The 20,713-nt window shown below is 32.5% G+C and overlaps 1 protein-coding gene across 2 annotated transcripts in view; it reads left to right on the forward strand.

The window, feature by feature from the left end:
• Positions 1-20,713, forward strand: part of LOC144835072 (E3 ubiquitin-protein ligase TRIM37-like) — a 116,850-nt gene that overhangs the window by 23,666 nt on the left and 72,471 nt on the right. The window contains exon 1 of one of the 2 annotated variants that reach the window (XM_078690096.1): positions 15,553-15,574. The exons of the other annotated variant lie outside the window; for it this stretch is intronic. The gene's annotated coding sequence lies outside the window, so the exon portion shown is untranslated. Of the gene's footprint in view, positions 1-15,552; positions 15,575-20,713 lie in introns of those variants that run through there. 2 annotated transcript variants of the gene reach the window in all.

A 20,713-nucleotide genomic window follows, 5' to 3' on the forward strand; every position in this document is an offset into this window, starting at 1 on the left:
ACAAAAAGATAAAAAATCCTAATTTTTAAATTCAAGTGGCCATTTGATGACGTCACAACATTTTGTACATCAAATGTGTACATGAATTCATATCTACAACTCAATAGCTTCCTGAATAAGTTAAAAAAATTGGGGGTCATCTTGCATTCTGAAGAGTTATTTTCATTTTAAAAAGGCCTTATTTTTCACCATTTTCAGAACTTTTGTGAAATTAATGTGCGCATTTTGTCATTTTTAACATGCTCGTATAGCGTCATTTTAAGTCTGAATGGACTCAAAATCGGTAAATGTACTAAGGATTGTGAGTAGAATATGATTTATTCATCAAATTTTATTTTTTACGCTTTCTAAGATTCGCGTGCGCAAAAACGCATTTTTGCGCAGTAATTTTTTGAAACACGCAAATGGCCTAATTCATACTCTAAATTGATCAAAACTTAATTTTGAGCTTTTTAAAATTTTAACGCGCGATTTCACGCGCATGACCTTGAAACGCACAAGTTTTTATTTGCTAATATTTTTACCTTTACCTGAAATTTACGTGTAGTGAATTTCATTAATATGTGATAATGAATTATGGAGATATGATTGATAATGTGATTTCACAAAATGGCGTATAAATGACGTCACGGATGAGTGATCACGCTGAAAAGCTTATTATGTCTAAGTTAAAGTATTTGAAAGACATTGTGTAATTTTTGTGATCATTGCAATTCAACTTTTTGAGATAATTGTTACACAAAAAGTGTACAGAAAGAATAAAAAAAAAAATAATAAAAAAAAAAACTAGAATTTAATTCGTCACTTTGACGAATTATAGGTGATCATTTTTATCATTTTATTGACATTAATATTTTTTAAACATGCACGTACGTTAACATATGATCGGAAAATGTTGATTTATGCCATCCTATTATACGCTTATAGTGCTGAGTTGTGCCTATTATATACCATATACATGTACAGTATATACTGTATATCTATATACAGTGTAGCATTGGTGAAATTACGGACACAAATCATGATCTAACTTTTTGGTATGATGACATTATCAAAATAAACTTGTGGATAACAATATCGAAAGATAATGAATTGAGCAATAAAATATAACAATTGGAAGAAAATTTGGCACGTAGAAGCGCGGTGAGCGCTCTTTGAAATTTGTATAACTTTGACTAAAGAATTTTAAAAACTACTTTTTTGCTTCAACTGGCCATATGATAACGTTACAACATCAGATTGGCTTAATTTGTATATGAATTCATATCTACATTTCACCAACTCTCATAATAAGTTATAAACATCAAGGTCAACTTTAATTCAGAAGAGCTGTAAGGTATTCAAATATACATTGTAGGTGAAATTACGTAACCACCGTTATTCAAATTTTAAGACGCGATGACGTCATCGAAATGAAAATATTGGCAATTCATGAGTAACATACTTGGTTAAGGTAGAATATATTACAAATTAAAAGAAAATTGATCACAGATAAGCGAGTTGCGCTCTGTTGAATATGATGGTCTATGACAAATGAGGAAAAAACCCTATTTTAAAAATTCATGTGGCCAAACGATGCCGTCATACCATTTTGTACGTCTAATGTGTATGTACAATTATTTCTACAACTCATTGGCTACCATAGTAAGTTAAAAAAAATGGGGGTCACCTTCCATTCTGAAGAGTTATATTCATTTTAAAAAGGCCTTATTTTTTACCATTTTTAACACTTTTGTACAATTAATGTGCGCATTTTGTCATTTTTAATGTGCTCGTATAGCACTATTTTAAGTCGAAATGGACTCGAATTTGGTGAATGTACTATGGAAGATGAGTAGAATGCAATTTGTACAAAAAATTGTTATTTTTTACGCTTTCTATGTACGCACGCGCAAAAACGTGGTTTTGCGCAGTAATTTTTTAAAACACGCAAATGGCCTAATTCATGCTCTAAATTGATCAAAACGTAATTTTGAGCTTTTTTAATTTTTAACGCGCGATTTCACGCGCATGACCCTACGTGCGTGTGCGTTTTTATTTGCTAATATTTTTACTCTTGACCTGAAGTTTACGTGTAGTGAATTTCATTAATATGTGATAATTAATTATGGAGATATGATTGATAATGTGATTTTACAAAATGGCGTATAAATGACGTCACGGATGAGTGATCACGCTGAAAAGCTTATTATGGCTAAGTTAAAGTATTTGAAAGACATTGTGAAATTTTGGTAATCATTGGCATTAAACTTTTTGAGATATTTGTTACACAAAATCTGTACAGAAAGAAATTGGGAAGTAAAATTGTTTTTGTATAAAAACAATTTTACACTAGAATTTAATTCGTCACTTTGACGAATTATAGGTGATCATTTTTATAAATTTATTGACATTAATATTTTTTAAACATGCACGTATGTTAACATACGATCGGAAAATGTTGATGTATGCCATCCTATTATACGCTTATAGTGCTTAGTTGTGCCTATTATATGCCATATACATTATGTACAGTATATACTGTATATCTATATACAGTGTAGCATTGGTGAAATTACGGACACACATCATGTTCTAAGTTTTTGGCACTGATGACATTATCAAAATAAACTTGTGGATACCAATATCGAAAGATAATGAATTGAGCAATAAAATATAACAATTGGAAGACAATTTGGCACGTAGAAGTGCGGTGCGCGCTTTTTAAAATGTGTATAACTTTGACGAAAGAGATGAAAAAAATACTTTTTAACTTCAACTGGCCATATGATAACTTCATAACATTCGATAGGCTTAATTTTTATATGCATTCATATCTACATTTCACCAGCTATCATAATAAGTTATAAACATCAAGGTCAACTTTAATTCAGAAGAACTGTAAGGTATTCAACTATACGTTGTAGGTGAAATTACGTAACCACCGTTATTCAAATTTTAAGACGTGATGACGTCATCAAAATGAAAATATTGGCAACTCATGAGTAACATAATTGGTTGAGGTAGAATATATTAAAAATTTAAAAAAAATCGAGCACAGATAAGCGACTTGCGCTCTGTTGAATATGGTGGTCTATGACAAAGTGGGAATAAACCCTATTTTAAAAATTCATGTGGCCAAATGATGACGTCATACCATTTTGTACGTCTAATGTGTATATACATTTATATCTACAACTCATTAACTTCCATAATAAGTTAAAAAAAATGGGGGTCATCTTCCATTCTGAAGAGTTATATTCATTTTAAAAAGGCCTTATTTTTTACCATTTTTAGCACTTTGGTACAATTAATGTGCGCATTTTGTCATTTTTAACGTGCTCATATAGCGTTATTTTAAGTCGGAATGGACTCAAATTTGGTGAATGTATTAAGGAAGATGAGTAGAATGCAATTTGTACAAAACAATTTTATTGTTTACGCTTCCTATGTACGCACGCGCAAAAACGTGTTTTTGCGCAGTAATTTTTTGAAACATGCAAATGGCCTAATTCATGCTCTAAATTGATCAAAACTTAATTTTGAGCGTTTTAAATTTTTAACGCGCGATTTCACGCGCATGACCCTACGTGCGCGTGTGTTTTTATTTGCTAATATTTTTACCCTTGACCTGAAGTTTACGTTTAGTGAATTTCATTAATATGTGATAATGAATTATGGAGATATGATTGATAATGTGATTTCGCAAAATGGCGTATAAATGACGTCACGGATGAGTGATCACGCTGAAAAGCTTATTATGGCTAAGTTAAAGTATTTAAAAGACATTGTGAAATTTTGGTAATCATTGACATTAAACTTTTTGAAATATTTGTTACACAAAAAGTGTACAGAAAGAATAAAAAGAAAAAAAATAAATAAAGATTTCATACAATAACAATAGGTGATCATTTTATTCTAAATGATCACCTAATAAATAAAGATTTCATACAATAACAATAGGTGATCATTTTATTCTAAATGATCACCTAACTAGAATTTAATTCGTCACTTTGACGAATTATAGGTGATCATTTTTATCATTTTACTGAAATTAATTTTTTTTAAACATGCACGTACGTTAACATACGATCGGAAAATGTTGATGTATGCCATCCTATTATATGCTTATAGTGCTGAGTTGTGCCTATATGCCATATACAATATGTACAGTATATACTGTATATCTATATACAGTGTAGCATAGGTGAAATTACGGGACACACATCATGTTCTAATTTTTTACGAATGATGGCGTTATCAAACAAAACTTTAAGATGACAATTTCGAAAGATAATTAATTGAGCAAAAAAATATAAGATTTGGAAAAAAATTTGGCACGTAGAAGCGCTGTGCGCGCTCTTTGAAATGTGTATTACTTTGACGAAAAATATGAAAAAACTACTTTTTCATATCAACTGGCCATATGTTAACGTCACAACATCCGATAGGCTTGATTTTTATATGAATTCATATCTACATTTCATCAGCTTTCATAACAAATTATAATCATCAAGGTAACCTTCAATTCTGAAGAGCTGTAAGATATTCAAATTTACTGCGAAGGTGAAATTACACGGCCTACGTTATTCAAGTTTTTACGCATGATGACGTCATCAAAAAGAAAATAGTGTCAACTCATGATAAAGATAATTAATTAAGCAAGCACATACTGAAATTTGTGCGAAATTCGAGCACACATAAACAAGATGCGCTCTGTTGAATGTGATATTCTACACAAAAAGATAAAAAATCCTAATTTTTAAATTCAAGTGGCCATTTGATGACGTCAAAACATTTTGTACGTAAAATGTGTACATGAATTCATATCTACAACTTAATGGCTTCCAGAATAAGTTAAAAAAATTGGGGGTCATCTTGCATTCTAAAGAATTATTTTCATTTTAAAAACGCATTATTTTTCACCATTTTCAGCACTTTGATGCAGTTAATTTGCGCATTTTGTCATTTTTATCCTGCTCGTATAGCGTTATTTTAGGTCGGAACTCACTCAAATTTGGTGAATGTACTAAGGATGGTGAGTAGAATGCGATTTGTAAAAAAATTCGCATTTTTTACGCTTTTTAAGTATTGCGCGCGCAAAATATTTTTTTTGCGCAGTAATTTTTTGAAACACGCATATGGCCTGATTCATGCTCTAAATTGATCAAAACTTAATTTTGGGCTTTTTAAATTTTTAACGCGCGATTTCACGCGCATGACCTTGAAACACGCAAGTTTTTATTTTCTAATATTTTTACCTTGACCTGAAGTTTACTTGTAGTGAATTTCATTAATAAGTGATAATGAATAGTAAAGATATGATTGATATTGTGATTTCACAAAATGGCGTATAAATGACGTCACGGATGAGTGATCACGCTGAAAAGCTTATTATGTCTAAGTTAAAGTATTTGAAAGACATTGTGTAATTTTTGTGATCATTGCCATTCAACTTTTTGAGATATTTGTTACACAAAAAGTGTACAGAAAGAATAAAAAAAAAAATAAAAAAAAAAATAAATAAAGATTTCATACAATAACAATAGGTGATCATTTTATTCTAAATGATCACCTAACTAGAATTTAATTCGTCACTTTGACGAATTATAGGTGATCATTTTTATAAATTTATTGACATTAATATTTTTTAAACATGCACGTATGTTAACATACGATCGGAAAATGTTGATGTATGCCATCCTATTATACGCTTATAGTGCTTAGTTGTGCCTATTATATGTCATATCACATTATGTACAGTATACTGCATATCTATATACAGTGTAGCATTGGTGAAATTATGGACACACATCATGTTCTAAGTTTTTTGCACTGATGACATTATCAAAATAAACTTGTGGATACCAATATCGAAAGATAATGAATTGAGCAATAAAATATAACAATTAGAAGAAAATTTGGCACGTAGAAGCGCGGTGCGTGCTCTTCAAAATGTGTATAACTTTGACGAAAGAGATGAAAAAACTACTTTTTAACTTCAACTGGCCATATGTTAACTTCATAACATTCGATAGGCTTAATTTTTATATGCATTCATATCTACATTTCACCAGCTCTCATAATAAGTTATAAACATCAAGGTCAACTTTAATTCAGAAGAGCTGTAAGGTATTCAACTATACGTTGTAGGTGAAATTACGTAACCCCCGTTATTCAAATTTTAAGATGTGATGACGTCATCGAAATGAAAATATTGGCAACTCATGAGTAACATAATTGGTTGAGGTAGAATATATTAAAAATTAAAAAAAAATCGAGCACAGATAAGCGAGTTATGCTCTGTTGAATATGGTGGTCTATGACAAAATGGGAAAAAACCCTATTTTAAAAATTCATGTGGCCAAATGATGACGTCATACCATTTTGTACGTCTAATAGGTATATACATTTATATCTACAACTCATTAACTTCCATAATAAGTTTAAAAAAATGGGGGTCATCTTCCATTCTGAAGAGTTATATTCATTTTAAAAAGGCCTTATTTTTTACCATTTTTAGCACTTTTGTACAATTAATGTGCGCATTTTGTCATTTTTAACGTGCTTGTATAGCGTTATTTTAAGTCTGAATGGACTCAAATTTAGTGAATGTACTAAGGAAGATGAGTAGAATGCAATTTGTACAAAAAAATTGTATTTTTTACGCATTCTATGTACGCACGCGCAAAAACGTGTTTTTGCGCAGTAATTTTTTGAAACACACAAATGGCCTGATTCATGCTCTAAATTGATCAAAACTTAATTTTGGGCTTTTTAAATTTTTAACGCGCGATTTCACGCACATGACCTTGAAACGCGCAAGTTTTTATTTTCTAATATTTTTACCTTGACCTGAAGTTTACTTGTAGTGAATTTCATTAATATGTGATAATGAATAGTAAAGATATGATTGATATTGTGATTTCACAAAATGGCGTATAAATGACGTCACGGATGAGTGATTACGCTGAAAAGCTTATTATGTCTAAGTTAAAGTATTTGAAAGACATTGTGTAATTTTTGTGATCATTGCCATTCAACTTTTTGAGATATTTGTTACACAAAAAGTGTACAGAAAGAATAAAAAAAATAAAAAAAAAAATAAAGATTTCATACAATAACAATAGGTGATCATTTTATTCTAAATGATCACCTAACTAGAATTTAATTCGTCACTTTGACGAATTATAGGTGATCATTTTTATCATTTTACTGAAATTAATTTTTTTTAAACATGCACGTATGTTAACATACGATCGGAAAATGTTGATGTATGCCATCCTATTATATGCTTATAGTGCTGAGTTGTGCCTATATGCCATATACAATATGTACAGTATATACTGTATATCTATATACAGTGTAGCATAGGTGAAATTACGGGACACACATGTTCTAATTTTTTGGCATGATGACGTTATCAAACTAAACTTTAAGATGACAATTTCGAAAGATAATTAATTGAGCAAAAAAATATAAGATTTGGAAAAAAATTTGGCACGTAGAAGCGCTGTGTGCGCTCTTTGAATTGTGTATAACTTTGACGAAAAATATGAAAAAACTACTTTTTCACTTCAACTGGCCATATGTTAACATCACAACATCCGATAGGCTTAATTTTTATATGAATTAATATCTACATTTCATCAGCTTTCATAATAAATTATAATCATCAAGGTAACCTTCAATTCTGAAGAGCTGTAAGATATTCAAATTTACTGCGAAGGTGAAATTACACGGCCTACGTTATTCAAGTTTTTACGCGTGATGACGTCATTAAAATGAAGATAGTGTCAACTCATGATAAAGATAATTAATTAAGCAAGCACATACTGAAAGTTGTGCGAAATTCGAGCACACATAACCAAGATGCGCTCTGTTGAATGTGATAATCTACACAAAAAGATAACAAATCCTAATTTTTAAATTCAAGTGGCCATTTGATGACGTCAAAATATTTTGTACGTAAAATGTGTACATGAATTCATATCTACAACTCAATGGCTTCCAGAATAAGTTAAAAAAATCGGGGGTCATCTTGCATTCTGAAGAATTATTTTCATTTTAAAAAAGACCTATTTTTCATCATTTTCAGAACTTTTGTAAAATTAATGTGCGCATTTTGTCATTTTTAACGTGCTCGTATAGCGTTATTTTAAGTCGGACCTGACTCAAATTTGGTGAATGTACTAAGGATGGTATGTAGAATGAGATTTGTAAAAAAATTCATATTTTTTACGCTTTTTAAGTATCGCGCGCGCAAAAACGCATTTTTGCGCAGTAATTTTTTGAAACACGCAAATGCCCTAATTCATGCTCTAAATTGATCAAAACTTAATTTTGAGCGTTTTAAATTTTTAACGCGCGATATCACGCGCATGAACCTACGTGCGCGTGCATTTTTATTTGCTAATATTTTTACCCTTGATCTGAAGTTTACGTGTAGTGAATTTCATTAATATGTGATAATGAATTATGGAGATATGATTGATAATGTGATTTCGCAAAATGGCGTATAAATGTCGTCACGGATGAGTGATCACGCTGGAAAGCTTATTAGGATTAAGTTATATTATTTGAAAGATATTCTGAAATTTTTGTAATCATTGACATTAAACTTTTTGAGATAATTGTTACACAAAATAGTGTACAGAAACAATAAAAAGAAAAAAACTAGAATTTAATTCGTCACTTTGACGAATTATAGGTGATCATTTTTATCATTTTACTGAAATTAATTTTTTTTAAACATGCACGTACGTTAACATACGATCGGAAAATGTTGATGTATGCCATCCTATTATATGCTTATAGTGCTGAGTTGTGCCTATATGCCATATACAATATGTACAGTATATACTGTATATCTATATACAGTGTAGCATAGGTGAAATTACGGGACACACATGTTCTAATTTTTTGGCATGATGACGTTATCAAACTAAACTTTAAGATGACAATTTCGAAAGATAATTAATTGAGCAAAAAAATATAAGATTTGGGAAAAAATTTGGCACGTAGAAGCGCTGTGCGCGCTCTTTGAATTGTGTATAACTTTGACGAAAAATATGAAAAAACTACTTTTTCACTTCAACTGGCCATATGTTAACGTCACAACATCCGATAGGCTTAATTTTTATATGAATTAATATCTACATTTCATCAGCTTTCATAATAAATTATAATCATCAAGGTAACCTTCAATTCTGTAGAGCTGTAAGATATTCAAATTTACTGCGAAGGTGAAATTACACGGCCTACGTTATTCAAGTTTTTACGCGTGATGACGTCATTAAAATGAAGATAGTGTCAACTCATGATAAAGATAATTAATTAAGCAAGCACATACTGAAAGTTGTGCGAAATTCGAGCACACATAACCAAGATGCGCTCTGTTGAATGTGATAATCTACACAAAAAGATAACAAATCCTAATTTTTAAATTCAAGTGGCCATTTGATGACGTCAAAACATTTTGTACGTAAAATGTGTACATGAATTCATATCTACAACTCAATGGCTTCCAGAATAAGTTAAAAAAATCGGGGGTCATCTTGCATTCTGAAGAATTATTTTCATTTTAAAAAAGACCTATTTTTCACCATTTTCAGAACTTTTGTAAAATTAATGTGCGCATTTTGTCATTTTTAACGTGCTCGTATAGCGTTATTTTAAGTCGGAACTGACTCAAATTTGGTGAATGTACTAAGGATGGTGAGTAGAATGAGATTTGTAAAAAAAATTCATGTTTTTTACGCTTTTTAAGTATCGCGCGCGCAAAAACGCATTTTTGCGCAGTAATTTTTTGAAACACGCAAATGGCCTAATTCATGCTCTAAATTGATCAAAACTTAATTTTGAGCGTTTTAAATTTTTAACGCGCGATATCACGCGCATGAACCTACGTGCGCGTGCGTTTTTATTTGCTAATATTTTTACCCTTGATCTGAAGTTTACGTGTAGTGAATTTCATTATTATGTGATAATGAATTATGGAGATATGATTGATAATGTGATTTCGCAAAATGGCGTATAAATGTCGTCACGGATGAGTGATCACGCTGGAAAGCTTATTAGGATTAAGTTATATTATTTGAAAGATATTCTGAAATTTTTGTAATCATTGACATTAAACTTTTTGAGATAATTGTTACACAAAATAGTGTACAGAAACAATAAAAAGAACTAGACATGTAACTCGTCACTTTGACGAGTTTGGTTTTCCGCCGCGCAAGTGGTGCAACATTAACATTAAGGGGATAGGTTGAGGACAAAAGGAAGTGTTCACGTTGGCATTATGACCTGAACTGAAGAATATGATATGTTGTTATTGCTGAATTTTATTATTTAAATTCATATATAGTATACACAGTATAATCTGTATCCATATCACATACAGTGTAGAATAGGTGAAATTACGGGACCCGATATTTATTGCAATTTTTAACATGTTGACGGTTTTAAAATGAAACGCGAAGGTAGCATTTCCGAAAGGAAATTATCTCAGCAACAACGTATTAGCGTGTAGAAGAAATTTGAATACGTGAAATATTGATGCGCGCTCTTTTAAATGTAATGAATTATGACGCAAAAGATGAAAATACGACCTTTTTTATTTAACTGGCCATATGATGACGTCACAACATCCGATTGGCAACATTTTTACATAGTTTCGTATCTACAATCCAATAGCTTCCAGAAAAAGTTTTAATCGTGATTATCACATTTTATTCTTACGAGCTATAACAGATTAAAATTTACTGTAAAGATGAAATTAATGCCACACGTGATTTAAATTTTTAGGCATGATGACGTCAAAAAAATTAAAATATTTTTAACTCCTGCGAAAGATAGTTGATTGACCTAGACAATATCAAAATCGGGGTGAAAATGGAAAACGGATAAGTGGAGATGCGCTCTATTCAATGTGGTAAGCTATGACGAAAGATACAAAAATCCTAAATTTTATATTCGCGTGGCCATACGATGACGTCACAATGTCCGGTTAGCCATATTAATACCTGATACGATATCTACAACTCATCTACTTCCAGAATATGCCATCCACAAAAAGTTGACCGTCTAGTTTAGAAATTACGACTGTTTAAAAAAAGGCATATTTTAAACGAATTTGTTAACCTTTTCATAAAAAACGCGCGCAAATTGTCCAATTCGACGTGCTCGTATGACGTATCTTTAAGTCGAAATTGTTTAAAATTTGGTAAAATTACTAGAAAAGGCTGGAAAAACATAAATCACGCGAAAAAAATACGTTTTCAATGCTACGTGCGCACCGCACACGTAAAAATGTGCGCACGCGTGGGAATTTTTGACATGCTTAAAACGACATGAAACGCGTAGAAAGTTGATTATAAATTAATTTTGCGCATTTTGAAATTTTAAATGCGCGTGCGCGCGTAACTTTGTGTAAAACACGCAATTTTTTTTCCACAGAAAGTTAGCGCATAATATAAATTAAACTTTTGCAAAGTTTCAAGTTGAAATGTTATTTGGTTGTCGAGCTATGTTAAATACGAGAAAATCGTTAAATCGCGCGTACGTCACGTTGCGCAATTGTAAGCATCATGAAAAGCTTCGCTTGACGACGTTACATAAATGTCAAAATGTCAACATAGTTAAAAAAATGTTATGTTTGCAAGTTTTAGAGAAAAGCGTTACACAAAAATCATACAGAAAGAAAGAAGATGAAACTAGACATGAAACTCGTCACTTTGACGAGTTAGTTATCCGCACGACAAACGCCACATGCACGCCATACGTTGGAATATTGCACACGGAAAAAGATTATGGCATTATGACCTGAACTGAAGACTATGATATGTTGTTATTGCTGAATTCTATTATTTTGTATATATATAGTATACACAGTGTAATCTGTATACATATCACATACAGTGTAGAATAGGGGAAATTACGGGACCCGCTATTTATTGCAATTTTTAACATGTTGATGGTTTTAAAATGAAACGTGAAGGTAGCAATTTTGGAAGGAAATTATCTCAGCAACAACATATTAGCGTGTAGAAGAAATTTGAATAGGTGAAATATTAATGCGCGCTCTTTTAAATGTAATGAACTATGACGTAAAATATGAAACTTTTTATATTCAACTGGCCATATGATGACGTCACAACATCTGATTGGCAAAATGTTCACATGAATTCGTATCTACAATCCAATAGTTTCCAGAAAACATTTTAATAATGATTATTACTTTTTATTCTGATGAGCTATAACAGATTGAAATTTACTATAAAGATGAAAATAAGTGACCCATGTTATTTACATTTTTAGACATGATGACGTCATAAAAATTAAATTATTTTTAACCCATGCGATAGATAGTTCATTGACCTAGAAAAAATAAAAATCGGGGTGAAAATGGAAAACGGGCAAGTGGAGATGCGCTCTATTAAATGTGATGCGCTGTGACGAAAGATACAAAATCCTATATTTTATATTTGGGTGGCCATACGATGACGTCACAATGTCCGGTTAGCCATATTAATGCATGATCCGATATCTAAAACTCATCACCTTCCAGAATATGCAATATAAATAACTTTAACCGTTTAGTTTAGGAACTACGACTGTTTTAAAAAAGGCATAATTTTGACAAATTTTGACGATTTTTGTAACTTTTTCATCAAAAACACACGTAAGTTATCCAATTCAACGTGCCCGTATGACGTAATTTTAAGTCGAAATTGTTCAAAAATTGGTAAAATTACTAGAAAAGGCTGGAAAGACATAAATCACGTGAAAAAAATTGTTTTCAACGCTACGTGCGCACCGCGCGCGTAAAAAAATGCGCGCATGTGGGAATTTTTTACATGCTCAAAATGACATGAAACGCGCAGAAAGTTGATTAGAAATTAATTTTTCGCATTATAAAATTTTAAACGCGCGTGCGCGCGTAACTTCGTGTGAAACATGCCATTTTTTTTTACAGTCAGTTACCGCAAGATATAACTTAAACTTTTGTTAAGTTTCAATTTAAATTGTTATATGGTTTTTGATCTACGTTAAATACGCGAAATTCGTAAAAACGCGCGTAAGTCATGTTGCGCAACTCTGACGTCATTCACAATAGCAGGTGCACAACTTCACGTAAACGCTCACATGTTGACAAAGTTATGAAATGTTATGTTAACACGTTTTAGAGATACGCTCTGCACAAAAATGACAGAAAGAAAGAAGAATACAGAAAAAAAAAAAAAAAAAAAAAAAAGATGATGAAACAGGACAGTTACAAGGAGTTATCCGCTAAATGCGGATAACTAAAAAAAGATGATGATGATTTCGTACAATCACAAGAGGTTTTCCTGCAACTTCGTTGCGGAAAACCAAAAAAAAAAAAAATAATAATAAAGATTTTATACAATAACAATAGGTGATCATTTTATTCTAAATGATCACCTAAAAAATAAAAAAAATAATAATAAAGATTTTATACAATAACAATAGGTGATCATTTTATTCTAAATGATCACCTAAAAAAAAGAAGAATATGATTTCGTACAATCACAAGAGGTTATCCAGCAACTTCGTTGCGGATAACCAATTAAAAACCAACCTACCTACCTAATTAACGGGTTTTATTCTACATCCCATAATACTATAGTAAGACAATCGTACAATGGACTAGTTCATTGAGGTATTTTATTTATTGAGGTATTGTGAAATGCAGTTTGTATGTATATCACGTCACCATGTGACTTACAGTACCTACATGTAAGTGGAGGGTATCCCCTTTCTTCAGTTCGCGCTAAAGACGTAAAATTTTCCACATGGGGTCAAGAGGTCATTCATTGTTTTGATGGCTAGCAATGAAATAGCTTAGGGAATTATAAAATAAACGATTGTAACTTTGAAAGAGTATATTACAGGTACTACTAACATAAAAAATAAATAATAGTTGTGAATAAAATAAATGAATTAACCCTATCAACATTGTCAATATCAATAAAATACGAATTGTTAAACACCTTTAAAAACTTTAATAAAATTGAATATGAATTTGGTCTAAAGTGAGACGTTTCGGCCCACAAAGTGGGATGTTTGGGCTGAATCGTCCCACCAAAAGTGGGCTGAATCGTCCAGGATTTGATCGTCTTAGCGCAGGTAGCGATAGTCTTGTGTTCAATATGGTAAAGTCGATTTTATTATGGCAACGATAAAAATCAACATCTGGTATTCGATTGAAGCATCGCTGATACGCTTTTGCGGTTGTAATTGGTTCCGTGGTCAATATTTGTTAGTATAAGGAACGAATGTTTATTTAGGCCTAATGTATATAATGTTTGTTTTCAATTTATTTTACAGGTTGCAAGATGTTTATGAATGTGTGCTCTTTGAAAATCATTGTAAAAAATGTTGTTTCTGAAAAAAAGAAATCCGAAATTAAAGTTAAAAAATAGTTTATAATTAGAGTATTTATTACCAATGGGGCATTCTTTCAATGCCTACAATACAAGTGGAATACCAGAGTACATGTTTTAACCCAATATTATAAAATGATACTGTTGATTGAGGAAAGATGAATGTACTATATCGTAGCATATTGACACTATGGATATGCATACGTGTACATGCAGAAATTAACCAGATGTTAATTACAAACCACCCATTATGTAAAAGACTTTTTTTATTTTCTTTTTAATTTACTGCAATTTTTAATGATAGAGAACCTAATTGAAAATATAAATTCAAACTGTTTCCACTTTTGGCAGGCAAATGTTACTACTTTGATGTTTATTCCGTAACACGCTACGTTTTATTTTAAGGGGAATCCCCGGATTGTATCACAGTAAATTATACGGTCATTATATTAAAATGATTACATTTAAACAATTTGTAAACATTTAATTAGTATAATTATAAACATATTTTTACAATAACGGTAATTTGGAAAAGCACATCCTCTCCTCGCCTGTAATAAAATAAATAAAATATATAATTGGCATAATAAATACTCATCGTCTAAAAAAATAAATCTACAGTAGGCATACCTAATAATAATAAAAACGATCACGCAATGTATAATAATCACGAAAATGTATTTAGTGCGCCAAAATGGCGCGACGCAATAAAACCCAATCGATTTAAAAAACATGATGATAAAAAAATGTATAGCCAGACTGAAGTGCGGCACAAAACATTCCAAAAGTTGGTTTAATTGCGACCAAAATAAAACGTGCCTGATCATTTAGTTTGTTGGGCCCAATCATCTCTAGTCCTGATCGTCTTAAAACCTTCTTGGGCCCGATCGTCTCACACTTTGTGCCTGCTAGGCTTGCAATGGGCCCAATTGGCTGGGCCCAATCGTCTGTGGTCCCGATCGTCTGTGGTCCCGATCGTCTGTTCCCCTAAAAAAATACTTGTTGCCTGACCAAGCCTCCCAATTTTTTTCGGCCAATATAACAAAAAATTGATTTGTATTGATAGAGGGTGCAGGTAACCCCTTTCTGGCTCCTTAAAACTAGGCCTATCTTTTTAGGTCAATAGTTTTTGCCAAATATAATATCGGTAATATTATGAATGATTGGCATCTAAAAATGTAATAAAACTGGTAAAAATCTAATACAAATATATTTTACATAGCATTAAACGTGGGTAAGAGCCAACCAATGGCTATGAGTCAGCCCATGATGGGTACGAATGGGCCAAAATTTGGGTACGAGTTGGTGGGTACAAGTTGGCATGGGTACGGGTTGACCTGTATTCTAGTTAGGGCCTAAGCCTAGGCTAGTTTAGGTAGGCCTAGCTATATAGAATGTAGATGGGTGTCACAAAACCTAAGATCACGAAAGCTAAGACCTAATCATGAGACCTAACTGTAAGATTACAAATTCTCAGATATACGACAGCTTAAAAACAATAATTGCTTATATCACAATTTTAAACATAGTAGGTTTCATTTATTAATGCTTTTTACCATAAATTTAATTAATACTCACGGCTCGAAATATACTTTTTTAACCCACTAGCAAACCATTGCTAGTTGTAAAAAATTTCACTAGCAAAATGAGCAACCCAACTAGCAAGTAAGACATTTTTTAACAAAGAAAGAAATTACTAATACCAGCAAATATCAACAATTTTGTATTACTAGAGGGTTCGCTCGTAAGATGCAAATAATATAATTGTAAAGAACAGTATACGTATAATATACATATTACCGTATATTTCGGTGTATAAGTCGCACCTGTGTATAAGACGCACCCCCTAACTGAGAGTAAAATATCGGTATTTTTTATATCGTCGATGTATAAGACGCACTTTATATTTCATCAAAACAATGTTTTTTTAAATTGTAATCACTATTATTGTAATAATATATTTTGTTTGCTACAACGGCGTCCTTTATTTAGGTTTTTTCTTACCTAGGCTCGGCCGCGCCCAGCCTCAACAAGTTGTTTCTAACTTGTTATTCATGAGTTTCGCACCCGCAACATCGAGTGCATGACCGTGTGTGTAACACGCACGTGTGTGGGCTAGCCTCGCTCGACATCGATCATTTCGAGAGGGCGCACGATTTCACGGACAATCGTATTCGATTAGTATCTATGTATCCAAGAAGTGTGTACGCTAGGTCCATGCTATAATCACCTGGAGAATATACTAGTCGAATACCGTACACTATGTGGCCGCCAAGAAGGGTGATCGTGCGTATAAAAATAAATACTATTCCAATCGTAAACGTTTACAAATGAAATTTTATCGGAGCGCCTAAAACAGCTCCATAATGAACAAATCTTTTCATCATATTTAGTATAACATCACGCTAAAATGCCTTGAAAACTAGGCAGAAGCAGGTTTCCGTTACGTTAGTACACTGTATCTAGGCCTAGCCTACTCAGGCCTAGCCAACGAGGTGACGATATGTACAATCTGTGTGGTGAGGCATTTATGTTCGGTGTATAAGACGCACCCTTAATTTAGAGGTCAAATTTGCGTGTCAAAAGTGTGACTTATACACCGAAATATACGGTATATTATTATATATATTATCTGAACGTTACACACAGGAGGAAACCGTTAATAGGGGTAATCAATCACTGAAACAGTCTATAACGTGACCGTACCAAGAGACCAAAAGCATAGTTTATCAAAGTGGGTGACAGTGAGCGGTGCTTTAACATTTGTATCACAATATATTGATAATGATAAACAGTAACGGTGTTTCCCTGGTAGGCCTACCAGGCCTCCTATAATAGTAGTAACATTGAATCGCACCTAAATTTGATTGAATGATTAATAAATAGCATAAATAATTAGTTCAATTAGCCTCCTATAGTAACATTGAATTGCACCTAAATTTGATAAAATGATTAATAAATAGCACATAGCACAAATAATTAGTTCAATTACTAAAACAAATTGTATTTCACGTAAAGTAAAGGCCTTTATAATTGATTAGTTGAATATCTAAAACAAATAAATTGTAGTTCACGATTCAGTTGAATCACTAAAATCACATACTTTTCTCACCTCAATTAGAATATCAGCAAGTAGGTGCATGTAGTGTACAAATTTGTGACTCGGCAAGTTTTTTTGGAACCAGTCGCTTTATTGGCATTATCTGTTGCATATTGTTCACTTGAGGTATAGCTTGTGTGCCACCCACCATGTGCCATTAGCTTTTCCTGGTTTACTAAAGTACTCGTCTATTATTGAAGCCAGTTCTGTAACTTCTCAAACACGCTTTGCCGAGTTCTGGTAGAAATAATATATTGATGTTAAAGTGTCATTGACTTTGTCCATATATGTACCCTTGAAAACATCCTTTATTGCCAACTCCAATCTGTGGGCCATGCAGTGAATGCTGATCATCTAGGGTGAGCTTTCCTTTAGTAGTGTGCTCACACTCCGATTTCTGCCAAGGTTTACTGCAGCACCATCTGCTCCAAACCCAAAAAGTTTTTTTCTGTACTCATCCGATGTGAAGGCATATGAAAGAAACGCTTCATCTATTGCAGCTAAGACTCCATCGGCCTTTGCATTCTTTACGTCAATCATTTTAAAAAAAACAATGGTTGGATAGAAATCTTTCACAAACCGCAGATAAACGATTTCTTTCTCAGATTCAGTTCTATCCGTGCTACCATCAGACAGTACACTAAAATAGTGACATCCATGCATTTACTCTTTCATGTTGTCCTCATAAACACCTGCAATATGTTTAATAAATTGTCTTGCTGCTTTGTCATTTGTGTATGTTTCGCCTAGACTTGTTTTAATAATAATAGTCTGTTCTTATATAGCGCATAACTTATAAGCAAGCTCTCAATGCGCTTTACATCAAAAATGCAGCAAATGTTAAGTTAATGAAATTGAAAAGGTTGTTGGAAAAGGAATGTCTTGAGTTGAGTCTTAAATGAGTTAAGGGAAGTGCACTGTCTGATTGTGATTGGTAGGGAGTTCCACAAAGTTGGCGCTGCCACTGCAAACGCTCTCTGACCGTATAGTGTAGGCTGGTATGTCGTTTATATGAATGTCGTGTAAATTTTTTGTTAAAAGCAAACTTTGACTTTATTTCATATCTTGATAATATAAGGAATGAAAAAAAATATGTTGCCATTTTTTCTAAAGACATTTAAAGGACCAAATTCAAGATGGCCGCCAACATTCAAATAACCCTATTCAAAATCAGAATATCACCAATAACACAAATTATGAATGTAACAAGTCCGTTTTGATGGTATTACCCATTATACAATCTTAACTATGTAAACGATAACCTGTCGGCCATCTTGGATTTCAAAATGGCCGCCACTAAAAATTAAATTCTTTAAATAATTTTTTTAAATATGTGTGCATAAATTGTTGTTTGTACACTATGTTCTAAAATAGTCACTTCTCATAGGATTGTCTAAATAGGCTGTCTAAAGTTGTCAATGTTCTCTATATTATATAATACGATTACCGGTAGTTAATTTAAGAGTCATAGCCCAGTGGGGTATTATAATACCCCCTATGACTCTTAAATGACTCTTATTTCATCCTTCCACTAAGTTTTATGGAAATCGTTCATTTTCTTCGGCATCCGTTTGTCTATGGAATGCGTTGCCTATTGAAATCCGTCAGGCTACTTCCATCAGTGTCTTCAAATCTCTCCTCAAAACCCACCTTTTTAATTTGTAATTTTTCTAAACTTTCTGTCTTTGTAAAGCGCATTGAGGCTTTCAGCATAATGCGCTATATCAAGTACCAGTTATTATTATTATTCAAATTAACTATCGGTAATCGTTCAAAGTTGCAAAAATATGGAACAACTTACCAATTGATATCAAATATTCAACAACAATTACTTCTAATTCTAAATTACAGATCTCATTTCTTTTCATAAAACTGAAACTTGTATTTCAATTTTTGTATCTCAGACAGGACCACAATATAAAACAAGTGTATTTATACCTTATTGTGAAATCCTGTATAAATATGATGTTAAATAATAAATTGCCATGTAATTCAATGTCTGAACCTTCAGGGCCATATTCACCAGTATGGTTGGTAAGTTTTCAACCTGTCAACTTTTGGCAGAAGCTTGAAGGAAATAAAGATACAACTCATTCACAAGATTCATAGGCAGCATTAACTCCCACTTCTCATCTTCTACAATCTCAACCGATTTCATTAGATATGTGCCCCCTACAAATGGACCACCATTATACACTGGTATGATGAGTGCACATGGTTGTGGTATAAAAACTCATGTACCAGGGAAAGACAAGAATGCCTGGTGATGACTCTTGTCCGATATGAGTGGAGGTGGACAGAGATGACATCAAGAAGCAATTCTTATTTCGACCCGGTGAACTATCGCTTTTGGACATGTAGAATTGTGAAAATAGTGTTGAGGCCAGTGCTTTTGTTGAAACTGAACTTGTATTACCTATACAACCAGTGACACAAATATCTTAAATGGAAAACATCTCTAAAGGACAGAAGCACACTAATTCTGCTTTCTCTCTACAACTTCTGACATTTTTCTAGAAAAAATGCAGACAGAGAAAGAGATTCTAAGTGACGGGTATCATTTTGTTTGAAAGACGCTTATCATAAAGATATTAACTTAAATACAGAGAGTCGACGAAATCTAAATGAGAGGACATGTATGTATAGGACTTGCTGGATTTACATCAATTGATCAAGGTCATTGAGTATGGTATCATTGGAATAACACAAATTAATGATTTCATCAGACTCAGAGCTGGCAAATCTAGTTGATGAGTTTGAAAGCCAACATTTAAAGAGAGATGATATCCCGATTAATGAAGAATACTGCAATTCGCACAAAGGTGACATTGGACAGAAAATGTTTGAGGCATTGGTAAAAGTCTTGTAGAAGGCAAACTGTCTATATGGGATTCTAAGGAAAGGATGAATATTGGCAAAAAATATATATGACGGTGAATACAGGTGACAAACTTATCAAAGTAAAAGAGGACTCCTGTAGAGATTCTTTGTCGTATCACATAGTCAGCCGGTACAGTACTGTACAAATAAATGTAAAAATAAGTCATGCAAAACAATATGTTTAGAAATTAATTGGACAGAAAGAGTTGAATAAACTAGGATTATTAAATGTCGAAGACAGAGTTACTCAAATAAAGTGCATAGGATTTTAAATAATTCCGCTCCCTCGTATTTAAATGAATAATTTGATAAGGTGTGTGACCAACATAGCCATGGCACACGACAAAGT

The sequence above is a fragment of the Antedon bifida genome, chromosome 2 (genome assembly GCF_963402885.1).
Source record: "Antedon bifida chromosome 2, ecAntBifi1.1, whole genome shotgun sequence".
Classification (NCBI taxonomy): domain Eukaryota; kingdom Metazoa; phylum Echinodermata; class Crinoidea; order Comatulida; family Antedonidae; genus Antedon; species Antedon bifida.